Below are 23,607 nucleotides of genomic sequence, written 5' to 3'. Positions count from 1 at the left end.
CGCATCGGCTAAACAGCCTTCGTCAGAGCAATCAGGTGTTCTGTGGGAAACCGTGCCATAAGTAGACAATGCTCTACCCTCTATCATCTATACATTGAAGGAGAGTGGAGTTAAGTGAAAATCCCAATGATCCAACAGTGTTAGAAATCATTTACAAGTTATTCAGAAATCACAGTGGAACCCATAAGAAAAAATTAAAGTATAAAGAAAGAGGAACCAATGAATATCCACCTAGCAATTTCCTTTTGGAGCTTGCTAAATATGTCTTGACATAATTATTTCAAGTTCGAGGATGAATATTACCTGCAGACAAATGGTACAGCTATGGCTCCACATTAAATTATGTTAATCTGTATGTGGGTTTGTTTGAAAAATGCTTTGTCTACAACAATAATGAGAACCCATACCACAAGAACATCAGAAGAAGAGAACAACAGAACAACACCCAGCTGATTCACTACCTGGACATGTGGATTATAAAATCAGAGGACACTTTGTACACAACTCTTTATAGAAAGGAAACGGACAGAAACACTCTATTAAAAGCGGACAGTTTTCACCCCCAACCGCTTAAAAGAGGCCTCCCCAAAAGCCAGTTCTTCAGACTACGTCGCATATGCCACCCAACTGAGGACTATCTGATGAAGGCAGAGGAGATGCGCAAAGGGTTCCTGACGAGAGGCTACCCTGCACAATGCGTTAGTGAGGCACTGAACATGGCACTGGACAAGACACGTGAGGAACTACTACAAAAAAGTGTTCCTAAAATTAAGGACAACAGTATAATGTTTTCTACCACAGACACCATAAATTCACACAAAGTGGGTGGTGCAGTTAAGAAATATTGGCATATTCTAGCATCGGATCCGACCTTGCCAGCTGAGTTTAAAACCCCACCGCTTATTGTATATAGAAGGGGGAGCAACCTACGAGACAAACTTGTCCATGCCAACTGCCAGCCACAGAAGAGGAGCAACCAAAGACTCTTGCGCCCTTTACCAAATGGGAGCTATAAATGTAGGAGTTGTGCACAATGTAATAATATGGTCAACTGTCAGCACTTTTACCATCCCCACACAGGTAAAAGATATCAGTTAAATGATATCATCACTTGTTCAACAACACGTCATCTATATGATTAAGTGTCCCTGTGGTCTTAACTACATTGGCAAAACCTCTTGTCCCCTAAAACAAACAATTAATGAACATAAAAGCTCCATCCGAAGGAACGATAGAGAATATCCCATTGCAGTGCATTTTAATGACCACAAACACAACATCTCTACCTTTCGTTTCTGTGGGATTGAAAAAGTTCAAATCCCAGACAGAGGGGGTGATATTAACAACATTCTAAGCAGAAGAGAATGCTTTTGGATTTTCACTCTGCAGACTCTCTCCCCGAAGGGCCTGAATGATGAAATGCCTATACATGGCATACTTTAATTGTGGTTGTCTGTTCTCTCTATCCTGGACGTCCTATATAGCTGACTGCGCAATGATTTATGAATATCTATTGTATAGGTCGATGCCCCCATTGCGGCTTGTTAACAGCTATTTTGATAATCTTGATGTATATACTTTAATTTTTTTCTTATGGGTTCCACTGTGATTTCTGAATAACTTGTAAATGATTTCTAACACTATTGGATCATTGGTATTTTCACTCCACCCTCCTTCAATGTATAGATGATAGAGGGTGGAGCATTGTCTACTTATGGGATGGTTTCCCACAGAACACCTGATTGCTCTGATGAAGGCTGTTTAGCTGATGCGCAAAGCATAATAAATCAATCTGGTGCTACAAGCAAGATACGGTGTGCGGGCTATTTTCTATTTCTTTAGTTGTTATCCTAAGCCAAGCACCTGTGACAAAAACCATCGGATGTGCGAGTGCCTCAACTTCTTTTTCTCTACTAAAAGTGTCTGCAGCTCAGAAACTGTAATTCCTACAGCAACCATATTTGGCAGGTGGACTCCTATGGCCCCGCACTACTCAGGCAAGGCAGCCTACGCATATTGGCCACAGATGGCACTATAATAAGCAACTTTATGTTGTACATTGTACATTGATTGTACAACGTACATATTACAAATCCGTGCACACAGATTACTAATCCGAGGGCACGGTTTACTAATCCGTGTGCACAGTTTACTAATCCGTGTGCACGGTTTAGGAATTTGTGCCAATTCTGCCATGTTCATTAGGGACACCCGTTGCATAAAATCAAGCGCTCCTAACAAGTGGCAACACTGCGTCTCACCACGTGACGAAATGCGCACATGCAGAGCGGGCAGAAACCGGCAGGAAGGAAAACAACTCCAGAGAGAGACATGATGGAGAACAGTAGACACACACAACACTTGCACAAATAAGAGAAGAGAGATGTAAGTTGATTGTTTTTATGATAAGTGTTGGATTCATCAAGCATTTGAATTAAGCTATTTTGTCTGTTAAAAAACAAGCGCATATCTTTGACAGGCCAACAGCGCGTGTTTTGAACTCAATTCAATGCATTGTCATACGGTTATCAATTAAACTACCTAATTCCACTAACGTTACTTAAATACCACAAGGTAATGATGCTACCTATCGTTAACGTTTGTAGGGCAGCAGATTAGAAGTTATCTACTGTTAGTGATGCGCGGGTCAGGTTTTTTTCAACCCGCGACCGCCCGATCTGACACATGTATCCACCCGACCCATTTTCATACACATAAAACAACGACCCGAAACCGATCCGCAACCAGAAAAAAAGATTCAGGAAGCCAGGTAAATTTCCAAAGACTCGTAATTAAGGCTATACTTAATGCTGTGTGCGCAGATTGTAATGTATGGATGGCAGGATAAACCACCTGGAGATTGGAGAAGTTTAATACCGTTAATTCAATTTAAATTTCATTGGAATTTAATCTATACATTGTGTGTGTACTCTGTGTGAAGCCCATTTGACCCGCAAAGTTGATGTGACGGTGCCATTACAGTCAATATCATATTTTTTGTTGTTTCTGTCTGTGTCAGGCAAAAAGAGTGCAGTAAAAATGTATAATAAAAATGGTTTTGCTTAAGAATCGTGAGAGACAATCGTGATCTCAATTCTAAGCAAGAAATTCAAGATTGTTGTATAGTATTGTAGACCGCTGTGTCTATTTTATGTTTATGTTATTCCCGTGTAAGAAAGACATGGTACTGAGACAGTGCACCTGGCTTGTCGGCGTTCAGCACCACCGCCGATAGACAACTGTCTGTGTGGTGGTGTCACTGTGGTGCTGAACTGCCTCGGTGCTGAAACATTTGAACGTGACTGGCAACCTGTTTTCTTTTTTTGTTCTTCAGAACAAGCTTGTCTGACAAAGTGGCTCTGGCTTCACTGTATGTTTTCTTAGACATTGGCTTGCTTGGCTCAATAAGTGACAATTTGTGTTTATGGATAGGATTGGATAGGATATATCAGCTATTTTAAAATTACTTTATCAGAAGGGCCCCTCGAGAATGCTCCGCCCCCTCTGTGCCGAGAGTCTAGCTCCGCCCCTGAAAGTAAGGTTAAAAAGTGCTTCAGTACAAGATTAGAGATACAGCAAGAACCAATTAAAACACAGTAAAAACATAAACAGATTAAAACAGTATTGTAGACAGACGAAAGAAAAGAAAAGGGGTAATAGAATAAAACTATCAAAAGGCCTTAAGATATAGAAGAATGTTTTAAACAGTGATTTAAAAGAAGACATGGACTTCACTTGCCTGACATGCTCAGGCAGTGAGTTCCACAGTTTAGGGGCCCGGACCGCAAAAGCCCAGTCACCCTTAGTAGTGAGGTGTGTTTTAGGAACGACGAGAAGGGCCTTATCTGACAATCTTAGGTTGCGCTCCAGCTCATAGGGAACTAACATATCTAAAATATAACTGGGAGACTGACCATGTAAGGCTTTAAAGGTCGACAACAAAATCTTAAAATCAATTCAACGGCAACCAGTGCAAAGAAGCGAGAATAGGTGTAATATGATCTTGTCTGTTAGAGTTGATTAAAAGCCTAGCAGCTGCGTTTTGAACCAACTGGAGGCTGGATATGTTTTTTTGACTGAGCCCTGAGTAAAGGGAGTTGCAGTAGTCTAACCGAGACGAGATAAAAGCATGGATAACCTTTTCAAGGTCTGCAAAAGAAATAAAAGACTTTATTTTGGCTATGTCCCTGGAGGAAACAGGATTGCACAACCGTTGTCACATGGTTGTCGAAGGAGAGGATGGAATCAAAGATCACACCAAGATTACGGGCCGCATGCTTGACATAGGGGGACAAGCTGGAATTTGGGGGACCAAATAAGAGGATTTAGCTTCATGAAGCTGGAGGAAGTTCTGTGACATCCAACACTTAATGTCAGAGAAGCAGGACATAATTCAGGACACATTGCCAGCATCACCAGGTTTAACATATAGCTGAGTGTCATCTGCGTAGCAATGGAAATGGATATTATGTTTTCGAATGATATGACCCAGGGGAAGCATATAGATGGAAGACAACAAGAGACCCAAAATTGACCCCTGGGGAACACCACAGGAAAGGGGGGGCAAAGAAGAAGAGGCCTCTCCAACTACAACTGAGAAGCTCCTGTCTGTAAGATAGGATCGAAACCAGTCAAGAGCTGTGTCCCTAATGCCAACCCAATTTTCCAGGCGGTTGATTAAAATAGAATGGTCAACTGTTTCGAACACAGACCGTAGGTCTAGAAGGATTAAGATTGACCAATCACCGGAATCAGCAGCTAGCAGGTTGTTTGTGACTTTCATGACAGCTGTTTCAGTGCTGTGGAGAGCACGGAAGCCTGATTGGAATTCCTCAAAAATGTTGTTGCTATTCATGAAGGAAATTCATTGTGCAGAAACAATCTTTCCTAAGATTTTCAACAAAAATGGTATTGTAGAAGTGGCAGGAATGCAGAGACAGACAACTTCTCTCGTTGACTACACCAACTCGTGTGTCATTTATTTTTAACCCACAGAGCAAGATAATTTACCTCGCGCTCAAAAAAACAACATTACGTCAAGCTGACGTCAGACTCAGAAAATCAGACTTTCTTAAAGGGACCGTGTCTCCTTAACCCTGGGAAGCACACAATATAACTGCGTGTGTTAAACATACCCAAACCACAGATTATGGTGAATAATGTCTATAGAGTCTGCCACATACGTCCCCCCAGAATTCACCATAACAGAGAAAGTCAACGTGGAAGGGGACGGATGACCTGGCCACAATGGCTCCGCAGAACGGGAGCGGGGCGTGCACAGGAGGAGCCTTGGGGACCCTGCGGCGGCGTGGGGGCAGGGTGGGAGGTGGAGGCAGGGCAGGGGGGCACCCCCACCGGCGGGGGTAGGGCCAAGCCAACAGGTTGGTCCAAGTCCAGGTGAGCTGGTTTGAGGCGGTCCACAGAAACGTGCTCCGGCTTGCCGCTGACGTCCACCACGAAGTGCTTGTCCCCGGCCTCCAGGATGCGGAATGGGCCGTCGTAGGTAGGTTGCAGGGGCCCACGGTGGGCGTCGTGGCGGATGAAAACGTACCCCGCCGACTGCAGACTTGTGGGGACGTGAGACCGTGGGAGGCCGTGATGCGAAGTGGGGACCGGTGCGAAAACACTGGTGTTGTCCCGGAGCGTGGCCCGTTGGCCGGCTGCAGACCAGGGAGCCGTGGTGTTAGGGACGAAATCCCCTGGGCCCCACAGCGGCTGGCCGTAAACCAGTTCGGCAGATGAGGACTGGAGGTCCTCTTTAGGGGCGGTCCTGAGGCCTAGCATGACCCATGGGAGCCTGTCGACCCAGCTGCTGTCCTTGAGGCTGGCCCAAAGAGTGGCCTTCATGGAGCGATGAAACCGCTCGCACAACCCATTGGCCTGTGGGTGGTACGCGGTGGTGCGGTGGAGCTTCACCCCAAGGCCCTCTGCGACTGCGTTCCAGAGCTCGGACGTAAACTGTGGGCCTCGGTCAGAGGAGAGGTCAGATGGGGTGCCAAACCAGGCGACCCAGGACCCGATGAACGCCCGGGCCACCTCGGTGGACGTCGTCGACGACAGCGGGGCGGCTTCCGGCCATCGAGTGGTCCTGTCCACCATGGTAAGGAGGGAAGTGAAACCGTGGGAGGGGGGAAGGGGGCCCACCAGGTCCACATTGATGTGGTCGAACCTCCTTTCGGGCACCGGGAACTGCGCCAGGGGGGCTTTGGTGTGGCGGTGCACTTTAGAGCGCTGGCACTCCATACAGGTGCCAGCCCAGTCTCTCACGTCTTTTTTGAGCCTGTGCCAGATGAACTTGGCCGCCACCAGCTTTATAGATGGCTTTTTGCCCAGGTGGGAGAGGCCATGGACGGCGTCGAACACACGCCGTCTCCACCCAGAGGGAACGACGGGCCGGGGCTGACCCAAGGAGACGTTGCACAGGAGTGTGGTGCCGGCGTCGTCGAAAACCACGTCCTCCAGCTGCAGCCCTGTGACAGCCGTCCTGTAAGCCTGCACGTCCAGGTCGGCGGCCTGATGAGCTACCATGTGAGCGTAGTCAAGTCCCAAGTGAACGGCCCCCACGATGGCCCGGGAGAGGCAGTCGGCGACGAGGTTGGCTTTGCCAGCGACATGCCGTATGTCCGTGGTGAACTCCGAAATGTAGGAGAGCTGCCGCTGTTGGCGGGCGGACCACGGTTCGGCCACCTTAGCCATGGCGAATGTCAGCGGTTTGTGGTCCACAAAAGCTGGGAACTGGCGGTCCTCCAGCAGGAAACGGAAATGTCGAATGGCGAGGAAGAGGCCGAGGAGCTCCCGATCGAAGGTGCTGTACTTTCACTGGGGCGTAACTTGCGGCTGAAGAAGGCGAGCGGTTGCCAGGCACCGCCCACCCACTGCTTGTGCACCGCGCCGACGGCATAATCCGAAGCGTCCGTGGTGATGGCGATCAGGGTCGTGGGAGACAGGTGCGCCAGCATTGCGGCGTTAGCCACAGCAGTCTCAGTGTCCGTAAACGCCTTGTCCCTCTCCGCGGACCAGTCCACTGCTGTGTTTGGGGGTCTTGCCTTTCAGAGCCTCGTACAGGGGTCGCATGAGTCGAGCAGCTTGGGGGATAAAGCGGTGGTAAAAGTTCACCATGCCGAGGAACTCCTGCAGGGACTTGATCGTGAGCGGGCGCGAGAAATTCGTGACGGCGTCCACCTTCGACGGGAGGGGGACTGCCCCGTCTTTGGTGATGCGGTGACCAAGGAAGTCGATGGTGGTTGACGATCAGCCCGTGCTGGCTGAGCCGCTTGAAGAGAGTCCGAAGGTGGGACAGGTGTTCCGCTTTGGAGGTGCTGGCGACGAGGATGTCATCCAGATAGACGAAAAGGAAAGGCAGGTCCCGTAGCACCGAGTCCATGAGGTGCTGGAAGGTCTGTGCGGCGTTCTTAAGGCCGAACGGCATGCACAGGAACTCGAACAGTCCGAATGGGGTGATCACTGCCGTTTTGGGGACGTCCAGCGGGTGGACAGGCACCTGGTGGTATCCACGAACGAGGTCCACTTTGGAAAAGATGACTTTCCCCGCCAGGTGGACGGAGAAGTCCTGGATGTGCGGAAATGGGTAGCAGTCGACACGTTGTTGAGACGGCGGTAATCACCGCACGGGCGCCACCCACCGTTGGGCTTCGGGGCGATGTGGAGCGGCGAATGATGCTGAGGCGCCCCATAGTCTCGAACTCTGTCCTGGCGATGGCGAGCTTGGCCGGGTCGAGGCGCCGGGCCCGGGTGTAGACCGGGGGGCAGGTGGTGGCAATGTGGTGTTCCACCCCATGCTTGGTGGTGGATGCGTGAGGTTCGGGAACTCGGCGAGAAGACGGAGAAACTCGTCCGCGGCAGAGAGCATGCTAGACAGTCTGATGTAGTCTGCTCCGCTGAGTGTACACACATATGAACTGAAGGTGACAGCGTCGATCAAGCGGCGGTGTTTGACATCCACCAGCAGTCCATAGGCACATAGGAAATCCGCGCCGAGGAGGGAGACGGACACTTTTGCCGTGACAAAGTCCCAGCCAAACCGAAACACAGCGCCACGTACCTCGTGCCGTAGGTGCGGATGGGGCTGCCGTTAGCTGCTACCATGGGGGGCCCGTGTCCGCCGGCCAGGATGTCCACTCCCGATGCGGGCAGGACACTCCTCTGCGCGCCCGTGTCGCACAGGAAACGCCGTCCGGAGATGGTGTCCTGGATGAACAGCAGCCTGCCTGTTCGGCCGACACTCAGGGCCACTACTGAGCGCCGGCCCTGGCGTTTCCTGCCACGTTGAACCTGCATGGCAATTGGCACCACTTGGCTTTGGGCCCAAACTTTGCATGGTAAAAACACAGGCCGGGGTCCTGCCGCCGCCGAGGAGCCGTTGCTACGGCGGCGACCGTTGTGCCTCCAGGCAGTGGTGAAAGAGCTGGGGCAGGAAGCAGCGAGGCCGCGCAGTGTTGTTGACCAGACAGGAAAAATTTATCAGCCTCCTCGGCCAGAGCACGGCAGTCAGTGATGGCGGTGTTGGCCAGGGCAGCCCGTACCTGGGAAGGCAGCTGTCGCAGGAACAGGTGGACGAAGAGGAAATCGGGTTTGTGCCCACCCAGGAGATTCAGCATCCTGTCCATGAGCTCAGACGGCTTGCTGTCGCCCAGGCCTTGCAGAGAGAAGAGCTGGCTAGCCCGCTCGGCGTCGGAAAGTTCAAAAGCTTTCAACAGATGGGCTTTGAGTGTCTCATATTTATCCTGCTGCGGGGGAGTTTTGAGGAGGTTCACCACTCGGGATGCAGTTGAACTCCCGAGGGCCGACACCACATAAAAGTATCTTGTGGTGTCCGCGGTGATCTCCCAAAGTGCGAACTGCGCTTCCGTCTTGGCGAACCAGGCCGAGGCCGACGCTTCCCAGAACTCCGGTAGTTTGAGGGAAACTGCGTTAGTCGCCATGTTTGTGAAGAGCTGTCACTGGAAACGTCCAGCAGACAAACGTCGGGGTCACCAGTGTAGAAGTGGCATGCAGAGACGGACAACTTCTCTCGTTGACTACACCAACTCGTGTGTCATTTATTTTTAACCCACAGAGCAAGACAATTTACCTCGCGCTCAAAAAAACAACATTACGTCGAGCTGACGTCAGACTCAGAAACTTTCTTAAAGGGACCGTGTCTCCTTAACCCTGAGAAGCACACAATATAACTGCGTGTGTTAAACATACCCAAACCACAGATTATGGTGAATAATGTCTATAGAGTCCGCCACAGTATCTTAGAAATTGGTCTAAAATGGTTTAAAATCCAGATTTGGCTTCTTCGGGGTACGTTGAACTATTGCACACTTTAGGCTAGCAGGGAATGAGCCAGTAGACAGAGAACAATTTACAATAGAAAGAATAGCAGGACCAATGGTCTGAAATACCTCTTTCAAAAACATGGTGGGGATGATGTCTAAAGAGCAGGAGGAGGATTTCATACGGGAAATGGTGTCTTCTAGAGTTGACAGCAGGGTTTGCTCAAATGGGGTAGTGTGACAGGGGGAGCAGAATAGATACCAAGATCTCTGTGCTCAGGATTGATCTGCAGCCTAATCCCGTATTTTATTAATGAAGAATTGAAGGAATTCTTCACCCTTGACAGAGGATGCATCTATTGGCTGCTTGTTAGGAGGACTAGTCACCGAGTTAATGGTCTGGAAGAGGACCCTAGGATTGTGACATGTAGTGGCGATTAATTCAGAGAAATAAGAATTCCTAGCATCCTTAACTGCATTCTGATAGGTGGACATGCAGTCTCTGAGATTTTGGTAAGAGGTGCACGAGGGATCTGGGTATGAAAGAACACTGCTTTATGGTCAGAGACAGGACATGTCTAACAATTGCATATTATCCAGAATAAGTCCAAGAGAGAGCACAGGGTCAAGAGTGTGACCCTTAATGTGAGTTGGGCCTCTAACAGACTGAACAAGATTAAATAATTCAGAGATTTGATGAACTCATCAACCAAAGGAGAGGAAGAGGGGCAGCAAACATGAATGTTAAAATCACCAAGAATAAGAATTCTGTCATATTGGGGCACAATAAGAGATAACAGAAGTTCAGAAAATTCCTGAATAAAACACAAATTTAATTTAGGAGGTCTGTAGACCAATACACAGAGTAGCAGAGCCTTGTCCTTTACAATAAAACTAAGAAACTCAAAAGTAGAAAAACTACCAAGATGGATTAAGGAGCATTTACAGTATAGTTGTCTCTATAAATTACTGCGAGACCACCTCCCCAGCCTATCAATCTATTATGTGGTTTGGTAGGAAGCCTGTAGGAAGCCCGCCTGGAAGCATCACAACAACTAATGGTTCAGTTCTGGACACGGCCACCTCTTACAAATACCTTGGTATATGGTTAGATAATACACTCTCTTTTTCTCAGCATTTATTATATCTTCAGTCAAAAGTAAAACCAAGACTTCCTGTACCAGATTCACTCTTCATTTACTCACTCTGCAAAATGATTGATTTGTAGCAGATGGTAAATCATATATACGTCTTTGGTTCGACTAACATACGGTGCTGAAAGAACAGGGTAGCTGTCGGATATTGCAAGACGAATGCGAGTACCGTCAATAGAATTTGTGGAAGTTACCTGGTGGTTAGTGTGCATTAGTTGGAGTTAGACAGTAGTTACAGTTACATCTCCCAGGATGTATAATCCAGTTTCTTCTATTATTATCAGTACCAACCCTATAATTATCAGTTGCTTCCCGGTCCTTGCAGGATATGGGGATAATTTCCCAGTGAAGAACCTCAGAGGTAATCAGAGTTATAGCTACGCCTAACAGAGAGTATCATGTAGTTATCAGTACCTACCCAGTCCTTACAGGAGATTAATGAGTTTTACAAGAAGAATCCATCCCTTGTCAAACATCAAATCATTTTCAGTTATTTCACTGTAGCTACCATGTAAGTTCACCAGGTGAGCACCGTATACTAGAGAAAACCTTTCCCAGTAGTTTCATAGTAACGTCATACTTCGTTTTTTAGTTTTAGTTTATTTATTAGCACAGGAAGTGATAATACAAAAGTATATAAAAACAAACATAGCAGGGATTGTGCAGGAGAGGTAAGAAACCCCAAAGGGCTTATAGTAAAAACCTCCCCTCTAGGATTTACAATTTATCCTAATACTATGGATATTTGTTTCCTTAACATGTTACCTAAGAGCGTAGGATCCATGTTGTGGTGGTGGACTAATGCAAGCAGTTTACCAGACATTGTACAGTAATTTTGACCTTTGAGCACCGTATACTGAAGTGAAGTTGTTCGGCATATTTCAAAGTTAAAACAAACATAACCTAACCTGTTAAAAGCCTTTTAACAGTGTCAACAGTTTATATGTAAAAAAAAAAATAAAAAAGCTGTTTTATTACATTCATGATTAGCTGTTTAAAACACGTCTAAATGGCTCATAGCCGTCTAGGCTAAATTTAGGTTACATGCGGTTGAAAAGTGAAAGAAGTGAAAGACTGATCTATCTATCTATCTATCTATCTATCTATCTATCTATCTGACTGCCTAACTTACTTACCTACAACATCTAGTTTATAGCTGGCATTGATGCTGCCAACTGCATTAGCCACATGGCAGGTGTAGGTGGCACTGTCCTGCGCTGAGAGCTTCCTCAATGTCAGTGTCCACTGGGGCTGCTGGCCAGACTGGGCAGGCAGCTCCACCTTGTCCTTATACCACACTATGGTTGGTACTGGACTACCACTGGCCTGGAAAGCCAGAAAGAAAGCAAGAAAGAAAGAAAGAAAGAAAGAAATAAAGAAAGAAAGAAAAACATGTCACCCTCCGCTCCTCTTGGGCCAGTCAACTAGCAAACTGATAAACCAATGAACAAAGCAACAAACTAACCAACAAAACAACAAAACAACAAACAAACCAACAATTAAACCAACAAACTACCAACCAACCACCTTACTGTAACTCACGCCACTGTGCATATGGAGACCACTGAATGCTGTAGCTTATATTACAGTGTATTAACTGTAAACTTTCCTTCATTTCCTATTGTTTATTGCAAATAACCCACAAGAGCTGGTACTGGACTGCTCCTTGTGGTGGACCTCTACTCCCTCAGAGGAGCTGGCAGGATCTCCACCTTATAGAAAAAAAACGTAGCTCTTCGCTGGCAATTCGATTCTGCATGTACATTCTTTTTTTTTACATGTAATAGATTCAAGTGGGCACTGGCATGATGCATCTGTACCTGACCGACCTTGTGCCTCGCAAACACATCTGTAATTTTACAGCATCCCCTTCAAGGGCCTTTCTCTTCTTTATACTCTTTATTTTTCTTCCTCTCTACCTTTTATGTTTTTATGGTTGTGACTATCCATCTTTTGCAATAAGGCATTTCTGCTTTATTGTACAGTCACAGAAGAGACAGGAAAGACAGAGGATGATATACAGCAGAAGGTATAGGCTGGATTTGAACCCATGCTGCTGCGATTAGGACTTCGCCTTAATGGTGCACGCTCCAGCTTTCACACAGACTTAATACGGTGCACATTGTCAACCGGCGCGCATGGCAAGGCACAGACTGATGAAGGAAGCAAATTAAAACAAATTGCATCTGGCAATTGGCTATGCATTGTTTAGTGATGCTGTGTGGGCAATTGCGTTTCATGACAAGCAGAGGGTCAAATTATTAGGTGGTAGGTAGCAGGGGGAGGACTGTACAAAGATCAGCTGACTGGCTGCTCCGTGATGTTGTAGCCTAAGTAAATTATATTCCATTTTGCATTTTTATCACTGGCCAGTGACCATTGCAGACCAAACCTGGTCTGTCAAACAATGAACCAATGGAACAATGAACAAACCACTGAGTGAACCAACAAGCAAACCAATGGATGAACCAACAAATGAACTAATAAACCAACAAAGAAACCAACAAACGAGCCAAGAAATTAACCAACAAACAAACCAATAAAGGAACCAATGAATGAACCAACAAACAAACAAACCAAGAAATGAACCAAAAGATAAACCAACAAACAAACCTACGAAGAGAAACCGATCCATAGTCCCGATTTCAGTCATGTGGGTCAATCGAATGAATTGACAAATTATGACTCCTACGAAAAAAATATATTCAAAAATACAAACCTAACCCAAAAAATATTGACTCAACTTTTTTCTCTTTGTTGCTTTCACACACTAAATTGACTTTCTTTTTTTCCCTTTGCTGTTTTCACACACTAACGTGGTTTGCAGATAAATCCATGAACAAACAAGAGGTTTACTGACGAACAGCGGCTTCTTCCTCACAATTTCCCTCACACCCAGTGTATATAGATATGGATATGTTCCAGCACAACACACCTGACATGGTAGCCTGACAGAACTGCCTTCTGGTCGGAACAGAGCCCTCTGACGCATCCTGGTGGGCTGAGTAAACCTGGGATAAACTAAGAGGGGGGGGGAGAGAAGGGGGGGGGGGGGGAGACAGAGAGAGCCAGAGAGAGAGATGGGAAGAGGTGGGACAAAAATACTAAGAAGGCCACCCAACAAAATTGTAACATTTGGAAAAATTACTTTGAAAAACTCTTTGAACAGATCCCAAGAAGTTGAAAACTGTAGAAACAACCATCAAGAACTATAAGAACCCCCTTGATTATCAAATTAAAATGAAAGAATTAGATGACACATTCTTTGAAGACAAACTAAAATTGGGCAAAGCATGTGGACCTGACAACATTAGGACAGAGTTGTTGAAACACCGCAGCCCTGATCTTTGACAGGCCCTGCTTAAGGTGCTCAATCTTGTCCTTCAAGCTGGTTGCTTTCCTGACATCTGGTGCCTGGGCCTTATTTCCCCAATACACAAGAGTGGAGACGAATCAGACCATGACAAATACCATCATCTACCATGCATCCGTGTGAGCAGTAACCTGGGGAAGGTTTTCTGCAGCATTATCAATGCCCGAATGTTGGCCTTCCTTACTGAACACAAAGGGCAAATTGACTTTCTATGAAACCACCGCACTACTAGCAACATTACATTTACCTACACTGAAATGTAGATTAAAAAAACGAGGACATTTTTTGCATGCTTTATTGATTTTAAAGACTTTTGATTGTATTTGGCAAGAGGGATTGTATTATAAAATTATCCAAAGCCTCCCTGTGACTCCCCTCACCAGCCACACCCCTAGACAGTCCAACAGCCTGCAGAGTAAATTCACTGAATTTATATAAAGTCTAACCAACAGCCTCCACCAGAGGACCAGAGACAACAGCCCAGTCATGGGGGAGATACACACACATTTACTGCAGCTGAGGGAACAGAACTCCACCAGGCCGTGAAAGAACTGGAAGAGGACAACCAGGCTCTGAGGAGTGCCCTCTGCAGACTAACAGAGGAACTGGCAACCCTGAGGAACATTCAACTACAGGCCTGCATTCCTGCATGACTCCTGTAGGCAGGGACGTAGCTAGGAATTCTGGGCCATCTGAAAGAATATTGTTCTGGGCCCCCCTCTTTTTATAAAATAAATGTAAGTATTTTTTATATAAAGGGCATATTTTATGCAGTGAATTAATACTCAACTTGGATATAGAGGTCAAATCCATTTTCCTCGCTGCTCAATCTGTCTTCGCTTTTCTTTTACACACGCCACTCTCTACTGATATGCATAAAGCAACACAGAGTCCAAACAAATTCCCTCCACGGGGACACTAAAGTATATTCTATCCTATCCTATCCTATCCTATCCTATCATACTCATGTGCACTGGCATTTCAAAGCATTTTACAGGTCCCTAACAACGTATGAACTATTTCTAAGTAGACGTTAACAAAAAAACTATTACACAGTAACGTGGCTAATAATTATACAACAACATATTTGCATTCATATATAATTACATAGTACCGGACCTGTAAAGTGAAGTGTGTCTATTGTCTATAATTCAATAGTAATTCCTATGTATTTACATAGTACCGGACCTGTAAAGTGAAGCGGGTCTATTTTCTACAATTCAATAGTAATTCCTATATATTTACATGGTAATCATGACATCAGTAGGTTAAAGGGTCAATCAATACAACATCTTATGGAATCCAGTAGTCAAAAGTGCAAAAAAGTAGCATTCGGCTACAGTGGTCACTGTTATTGGAATTACCTCTCATTTGTTCATAGATTTATCTGCAAACTACGACAGTGTGTGAAACAGCAAAGTGAAAAAAGTTGAGTCAATTTAGTGTGTGAAAGCAACAAAGAGAAAAAAGTTGAATCAATATTTTTTGTGTCGGGGTTTGTATTTTTCTCACGATGCAGCCGAGGGCATCACAAGGCAAATTCAGGTCAGGCAGCAGGCAGTCAGGTAACGCTTAGTGAGATGTCGCTTTGTGAGATGGCCTCTAGAGGGCGTCTTTGACTAAGAGATGGTCTCTCGCCTATGAGCTAAATGCCACATTGAGTCCCATACACTGATAATGCCATATTGGATCTCACACATTGAGCCGCACTCTTCGGCATCAATTTCCAGACATCCACATCTTCTGCTGTCCTGCAAACCTTAACGGTAGGTAACGTTATTGCCTGTGGTATGTGACGTTGGTGGAACAGGTAATTTAACCTATAAAAGTGGAATAGGTAATTTAACCAATAAACATGTCACGCTAGCCGAGCATTGCTCGCCCCTTCTCGCACAACTTTCAACAATGGGTAGTCAGTCAGTCAGTCAGTTAGCTACTTTCACTCTTCTAGGTCCTTTTCTTTTGTCACCGACAGCGATGACAACCAAATTATTATTATACAATAAATATCTTATGACCAAAAAAGCCTGAATGGATAATGTGTTTCTGTAGGCGGGAGCGGGACAAAACTTTTTAGGGTGCAGGCGGGAGCGGGACAAAGAAGGTCAGTTTTGTGCGGGAGTAGGATGGAATCTTGTAGGAGCAGGTGGGAGTGGTATTTCAAAATCAGTCCAGTGCAGACCACTACATTCAACCAACACACATAAAGACACTACATAGAGACTACCAGGCGACGGAGGACCCACACAGCAATCAAGCCCCTGGTCCCCTCACCCCTCCAAAACTCTCTTACCTTAATCCTACCCCTCCCCCATCTGCTCCCCCTACCACCCCAGTGCCCCTACAAACACATGTACACCCCCCTGACCCTCATACACAAACTCACACTGATCTGCACAACACTGACAAACTCATACACAACAACACACACAACTGCTTCTACACCACAGCACAAGAAAACAGAGCTTGTTTTCTGACAGAAAATATATTGACATGAAACAGCTTTTTAGAGGCAGTAAATCAGCAAAGACCTGGAGCCCCACCATGTCAAAGGCCATGGAACACATCTTAATACACACAGAAACCAACAACCTCGCACAAAACCTAGCTACCACATGATAATAAAGACTTCATGATTCTGATTTCTGAGAGAAAACTGGGATGCTGTCGGGGGCTGACAGCAAGGGTATATCCCCGAAATTCCCCAATCCTCGAAGGCCCCATTAAGTCAAATGTAATAAAAAGCCATTCAATAATCACACAATAAAACTCCAGGGTTAATCTTCCCAATTATATTGGTTGTATGTCCCAACTAGTTTTATTTCACCAAATAATATTTTAAAATCTTCATAATAATAAAGCTTGCATGCCATAACTATTTTTATATCACAAATTAATAAAGTTAACCAGGTAATTATATTATTATTACTCGTAAACACTCCAAAATTAATGGATATAATCCTCTAGGGCAGCGGTTCTTAACCTGGGGGTCGCGAGATTATTTTGGGGGGTCGCGGGATGGTTGTCCAAAAAAAAAAATGTGATAAATATTTTTTGAGAATGATTTTTCCATTAAATCTCCCATACCAATGATAATATACATATATATATATATATATATATATATATAATATATATAATATATAGTCATTATAAAACAGATTTGAGTGAGTGAGTGAAATGAGTGTGTCAATGCATACGCGCGCACACTGAAGGGCGCCAAGAAGTCGTCTCCTCCAGCTTGGGTGGCACAGTGACAGGTGCTTGGCCAAGCTAGCTAACTACTGCAATAAAGTGGCTGAATATGGAGCGGTGGCTTCTCAAAAAAAGTCTGTGGGCCACCTGAAAGTATACCGTCAACTGAAAAACGTAAGGTTCCGGCGGTTCTGACAGATTCCCTGGCCTCCAACAAGTGTCGGAAATATCAGTCTGAGTTTCTGCAGTACGGATTCACGTGCCTAGCCAAAAATGAAGTGCACACAATCCACAATGTGTTCTGTGTTCTGAAGTGTTTGCCCACAAAAGCTTGAAAACAGTGAAATTGAAGAGACATTTGCAAACCAAACACCCATCCCACATTGACAAACCATTAGATTTTTTTCATCGCAAGGAGGGACAACTGCAGAGCCAGAAGACGGCTGTACGTGAGCACTCTACAATCCCTGCCAGAGCCCTGTTAGCTTCATATGAAGTGGCATACCTAGTTGCTCAGTCGAAAAAGCCCCATACTATTGCCGAGAGCCTGATCCGCCCAGCAGCGATTGCAATGGCCAGAGCTATGCATAGTGACAAACAGGGTCCAAAATTAGGTGGCTGGTAGATGAAAAAATTTACCAGATAGATTTTTTACCAGCCAAAAATAATAAATTGCTTTTTACTATTGCAATTTGCTATTATTACTATTTAGCATGTCATCTTGGTCTCATATGCGATTCTCAATCAATATTATAGTAGTGTGTGGTAATAATAGTAGTAACATTAACTGTATGCAGAAATATTAATTCAACTGTTTCAACACTAAAGTGTAACACATTTGAATTAATAAATTCAGTGGTATTCGCCTTTAAGTGCAAGAAAGATCATTTATTAAGGAGTTTGAGAATATAACAATTATAGAGGAATTAACAATAACAAGTAAAAATAAGTAAAGGCCCATTCACATCTAGAACAATAACTATAAAGATAACTATAACTATAAAAAGATTTAAATCGTTATAAGTAAATAGAATATAGCATGAACCCAAATCTTTTGGCTATGTCGTTATTTACTTTAGCGAGCGAGTAAAATAAAAGCACGTCGGTAAAGTAATCATGCTGCATTTTTTCTCTGAATATTCGGCGCCGATATCGTTGTAGTGTGAACGGCCTGAAGTTCGCCTGTTTTCTTTCTTTTTCCTGGGGGCTCCACTCCCGCAATAAATCTCCACATGGCTGGGTTTGTTTCAACTGCCCGGATGACAACAAGGACCTCACGTACTGTAACAAAAAAATTGCGCGGTTTGATGACTGACGCAATTACGTACTACGCACAACACAACACACGCAGCACGGCAGATCTAGCAGACTGAAGCGACAGCAAACCAGCAGCTTTCTCCAGGGCGTGTAGGAAATTCATTTTTTTCTACCGGCCAGAGTGGCGGGTGGTCTCCATAATTTACTCGCCAAAGACTAAATTTACCTGCATTTGGCGACTTGCGAGTGTTAATTTTGGACCCTGGTGACAAAATAGCTAGCACACTTGAGACTATTCCAGTGTCTAATGACACAATGGCGAGATCATTGGTGACATGGCAAACGACATAAAAGTCCAGCTCATTGACCGAGTGAAGAAAAGTGGAAGATTTTCCCTGCAAATTGACAAATCAACGGATGTATCCAGTGATGCGCAGTTACTTGTTTTTGCAAGCTACACCTACGAGGGGAAAATGTATGAGGATATGTTGTTTTGCTCGACACTCGAGGGAATTTGCACTGGTCATGACATTTTTAACAAACTGGACAGTAAAATGCGCGAGGAGGGGCTAAGTTGGGAAAATTGTATCTCTGTGTGTACAGATGGAGCTGGCGCCATGCAGGGGACAAGAAAGAGACTAAAGGCTAAAGTTTTGGAAGTGGCACCGCATGTCAAATTCACACATTGCATTATTCACAGAGAGGCCCTCGCTAGCAAGAACCTCGAGCCACAACTCCGTGACGTTCTCCAAACAGCGATTAAAGTGGTAAACTTCATCAAATCTCGCCCGGTGAATACCAGACTGTTCGCCACACTCTGCCATGAAATGGGATCGGAACACGAATCTCTACTATTTCACACAGAGGTCAGATGGCTCTCACGGGGGAAGTGTTAACCAGATTATTTGAACTGCGTGAAGAGGTCCGTATCTTCCTATCAGATTGCGGTTCCCCCCTCACTGACCACCTGACTGACCCCAAGTGGGTTGTTAACCTTGCATATCTGGCAGGCATATTTGATAAACTGAACTGTCTAAACGTGTCCCTCCAAGGCCCAAACACCAATGTCCTCACGCTTTCTGACAAGGTTACAGCGTTTACTAGGAAGCCGGAGCGGTGGGCCGCGCGAGTCGAGGAGGGCAGTGTTGAAATGTTCCCTGAGCTCGAGGACTTCATGAACAATTCTGACATAAGCATCCAAACGATGAAAGGAGTTATTGCTACTCACCTCAGAAGCCTGCTTGACCATTTCAATAGGTACTTCCCAAAAGACGACACCCCAGAGAGAAACGACTGGAAACGACCTTTGTGGTGGTGGACCTTTCACCACCACCACGACCTTTCACCACCTCCACTGTCCAACACCTGTCATTGGAACTTGAAGATGCGCTCTTGGACCTCTTCTCTGACCGCACATTACAGACCGCTTTTGCATCATGCACACTGGAGGAATTCTGGCTGTCATTGGCTGCAGAATACCCAGGACTATCGAAGGCTGCAATGGATATACTTATTCCTTTTGGATCTACATATCTATGTGAGAAGACCTTTTCCTCACTCATTCACTCATTTATCAAGAACAAATACAGATCACGGCTCATCAGAGTTGAAGATGATCTTCGTGTAGCAGTCTCCAGCATAAAACCAAGAATACAGCTGCTTTGTTCAAAGAAACAGGCCCAGCCATCCCACTAAAACGAGTAAGTGAATGCTATCCCTGTTACAAAGGGGAAAAAAACTGATAATACAAGCCTATATGCCTTTACAGGTGTAACTGTTAAAAAAAAAACTGAATCAACAGATTGAGAATCGCTATTACAAAAGGGGAAAAAATACAAAACAAGATTAATGATAATAGGCTACAAGCCTACAACAGGCCTAACTGTTATAAGAACTGTGAATGAACTGAGAATATAAGCCTGCATGGACTAAAAGGTATTTGCACTGTGCTTAAAGCCGTTTTGCAGGCCCAGCTACTTTAATAATATGAGAATGTATTGGCCCTAGTTTTTGCCTATTGCCTTTATTCAGCTTGTAAAGCAGTCGTGTCGCCTCCTTCACAATGAGTTGTGCTGTCGGACCTTGAATAAAATTTAAAACTGTAATTAAAGCCAAATTGATTTAGATTTGTGTACGTTTGGTAGCTGTCATGTGTGCGTCTGGTAGCTGTCATGTGTGTGTTTGGTAGCTGTCATGTGTGATAGTAACCCCTGGGACAAACAGGGAGCAGAGAAGCGTGTGTTTGCAGCAGAGGGTCGCTCAATCTTCCACTGCTATGAAGTCTGCGTCCCATGCGCAGAGAAAATAGGCTAAATACGCGCCGAGCTCCATGCCATGCGCGCCTGTGTAAACAGCAGTGCCAACAGGGCAGGGCGCCGAAGTGAAGTGGGTCACTGCAGTGTGTTTCAAGGGTGAGTCGAAAGGGAGGGGGTCGCGAACCCCAACCTACATTTTTTGGGGGGTCGCGGCTCAAAAAGGTTGAGAACCACTGCTCTAGGGATTGTCTCCCCAATAATAAAGGGTATGTACCTTAACTATTTTTTTAACACTCAATAATAAATTTAACTATTTAACTATTTTATTAATAATAATCACAGAAAGTGCAAACTTCATACAAATCTCCATGATTGCCTGAACAATTTTCTTGACAAATTTCAATACAATATAATGCACCATTGGTGAGATATGGGTCCAAATAGCATGGACATGAATCCCCAATAATCAGTTAATTAATAATAGTTATAATAATCATAAACACATCAAAATCAATAGTTCTTCATCTAGGGGTCATCAATGTCCATACCAAATTTGAAAAGATTCTTATAAAAACTGTTGAAGTTATCGCGTTCACATGGAGGATCTGTGGCGGACGTGGCGGCGGACGTGGCGGCGGACGTGGCGGCGGATGCGGCGGATGCGGCGGATGCGGCGGATGCGGCGGATGCGGCGGATGCGGCGGATGCGGCGGACGCGGCGGCGGCAGACGTAGTGGTGGTCGGTTGAGAATCCATAATAGCCCTGAAAGTTATTTTGGTGATATAATGAGGAATACAGTATATACTTTTCATGAAATTGGGAAAAATTTGGCTCATCTTCCCATTTCTGGATTTGCATGGGTTTCCAAAAGTAAGCAAATGAAAACCACAAAAGCTGGCATGACATAGTGGTACAACACATTCTACATGGTTCTAAAAGGTTCCACAAGTTGTTGTAGGGGTTATGTTTAACCTTATAGGGTTCCATAACACTATAAGGTTTTATGAGGTCCTATCAAGTTCAATACGGATTTGTAAAGTTGTATGATGTTCAATAAGGTTTTTCTGAGGTCCTATTAAGTTTTAGAGGGTTTTGAAAGGTTCTGGATGGTTATATAAGGTTCTACATGGATTTTATGAGGTGCTATAAAGTTCTATAAGGGTTTGTGAAGTTCTCAAGGGTTCTATGAAGTTCTAGAAGGTTTTGTAAGGTTCCATTGTGTTCCTCAGGGTTCAGAAGTTTCTAAGATTCTAAAATGTTTTATAGCATTCTGTGAGACTCTCTAAGGTTCTATGGGTCTCTTACCCCATGGTTCTGTGGTAATATCAGGCTGGGTCAGTTCTGAGCTTGGTTCTGACAGAACAGGAGGAGAAGTGGTCTGGGTTGGTACCTCCTGGTCATCTGAAAACAACAGTGATATCAACTATGAACAACATCAATAATATATATAGCCATAAGCGGCAATTGCGGGGTCCAAGCACAATTTGAAAAGACAGACAGACAGAACATTACAGAAGGTAGAAAGACACATACAAAAACTGACATGTTGTGAAGATCGGACATGCAGTCTATTAGTTATGGCTTGACAACAGCTTTTGTGTTGGCCCAGGACTTCTGTCAAGTTCATCTTGTCATTGCAACCACATTGTTCATCATCTCAGGCCCCATCCCCACCCATCGCAGAGGAATCGAGAGGTGGTCCAGACTGCCCTCCACACCTGGCTGAAAGACTACTGTGCCGCCACTTGGATCCCCTACATCAACAACTTCGACCTGTTCTGGGTGAGGCCCATCCTTCTGAAGTGCGATGGCCTCCACCCAAACAGGAGGGGATCCCAGATGCTCTCTGAGAACATGGACTCTGGCCTGAGGGAATGACATGGTGGCATGGTAGGAAATGCTCAGTCACCCCCACCATCCCCTACTCCTGCACCCCACTCAGCTCTCCTAAACGGGACTGGTATGCCTTCTACTATAACCACTATCATTTCCTACCATAGACCTACTGTAGCACGCTCATTATCACGCCACTTTGCTGCTAATCATAATAATATAATTCAAGTTCCTCAACAACTTCTGTTACCCTCTGCTGCTAACTGTAAACCTGTAAATTTTGGTATTTTAAACATCAGATCTCTAAATAATAAATCCTTTTTATGTCATGAGTTTATTACTTTTAATAATTTGGACTTTTTTATCATCACAGAGACATGGTTAACTCAGGGAGACTGCAGTCCTCTTATTGAAGCAACCCCCCCTGATTTTACACATCTCCACCAACCCAGGCTGTCAGGCAGGGGAGGGGGGGTTGCTGTTATTTACAGAAAGGATTTTAAATGCACTCCCATTTTACATAGTAGTTTTACATCATTTGAACATCTTGGTTTTGTGTTAAATTCTAAGGATCCGGTGATAATTTTAATAATATACAGACTGCCTAGGCCAAACAATGCTTTTATCCAAGAGTTTGCTGAGTTGTTATCTCATTTTATTTCAAAATATGACAAAATTCTTATTTTAGGTGATTTTAACATACATTTCTGCTGCCCCACCCAGACTTTTGTTACTGATTTTATGAATATTTTTGAATCTTTTAACCTCACTCAAGCAGTACAAGAACCTACACATTCTAAGGGCCACACCCTTGACTTAGTACTGTGCAGTGGTCTCAGCCCTGACAACATTGAGACAAAGGATATCTGTGTGTCTGATCACAAAGCGGTTTTATTCAGTGTGGTTTTATCCCAACTTCCTATTAATCACAGTACAGTTTTTAACTCTATTTTAATGCTGCTGCTTTGCCATAACTGCCTTTGATCCAGATTTTAACACAGAGGAGCTCTCCCTTTTTAATGACACGTGTCTGACTGTCCTGGACTCTGTCGCCCCATACAAAGACAAAAAGTAAAATAAAACATCGTGAATCCACCCAGGAATTAAAAAGAGACTGTAGGAGAAAGGAACGGAAATGGAAGAAGAGTGGTTTACATGTATTTCATGAGATTTGGAAAGACGCAATGCACAATTATCAAAAGGCAGTTAAAGAAGCAAGAGCAACCTACTTCTCTAACCTGATTGCAGCAAACCATTT

The 23,607-nt window shown here is 44.8% G+C and overlaps 1 pseudogene; it reads right to left on the bottom strand.

Annotated features, from left to right (window-relative positions):
* Positions 1 to 23,607, bottom strand: part of LOC139926631 (fibroblast growth factor receptor-like 1) — a 52,117-nt pseudogene that overhangs the window by 9,893 nt on the left and 18,617 nt on the right.

Source organism: Centroberyx gerrardi, chromosome 16, assembly GCF_048128805.1.
Source record: "Centroberyx gerrardi isolate f3 chromosome 16, fCenGer3.hap1.cur.20231027, whole genome shotgun sequence".
NCBI lineage: Eukaryota > Metazoa > Chordata > Actinopteri > Beryciformes > Berycidae > Centroberyx > Centroberyx gerrardi.
Note: the sequence above shows the minus strand (reverse complement) of the source record. Positions and strands in the feature narration are given on the sequence as shown.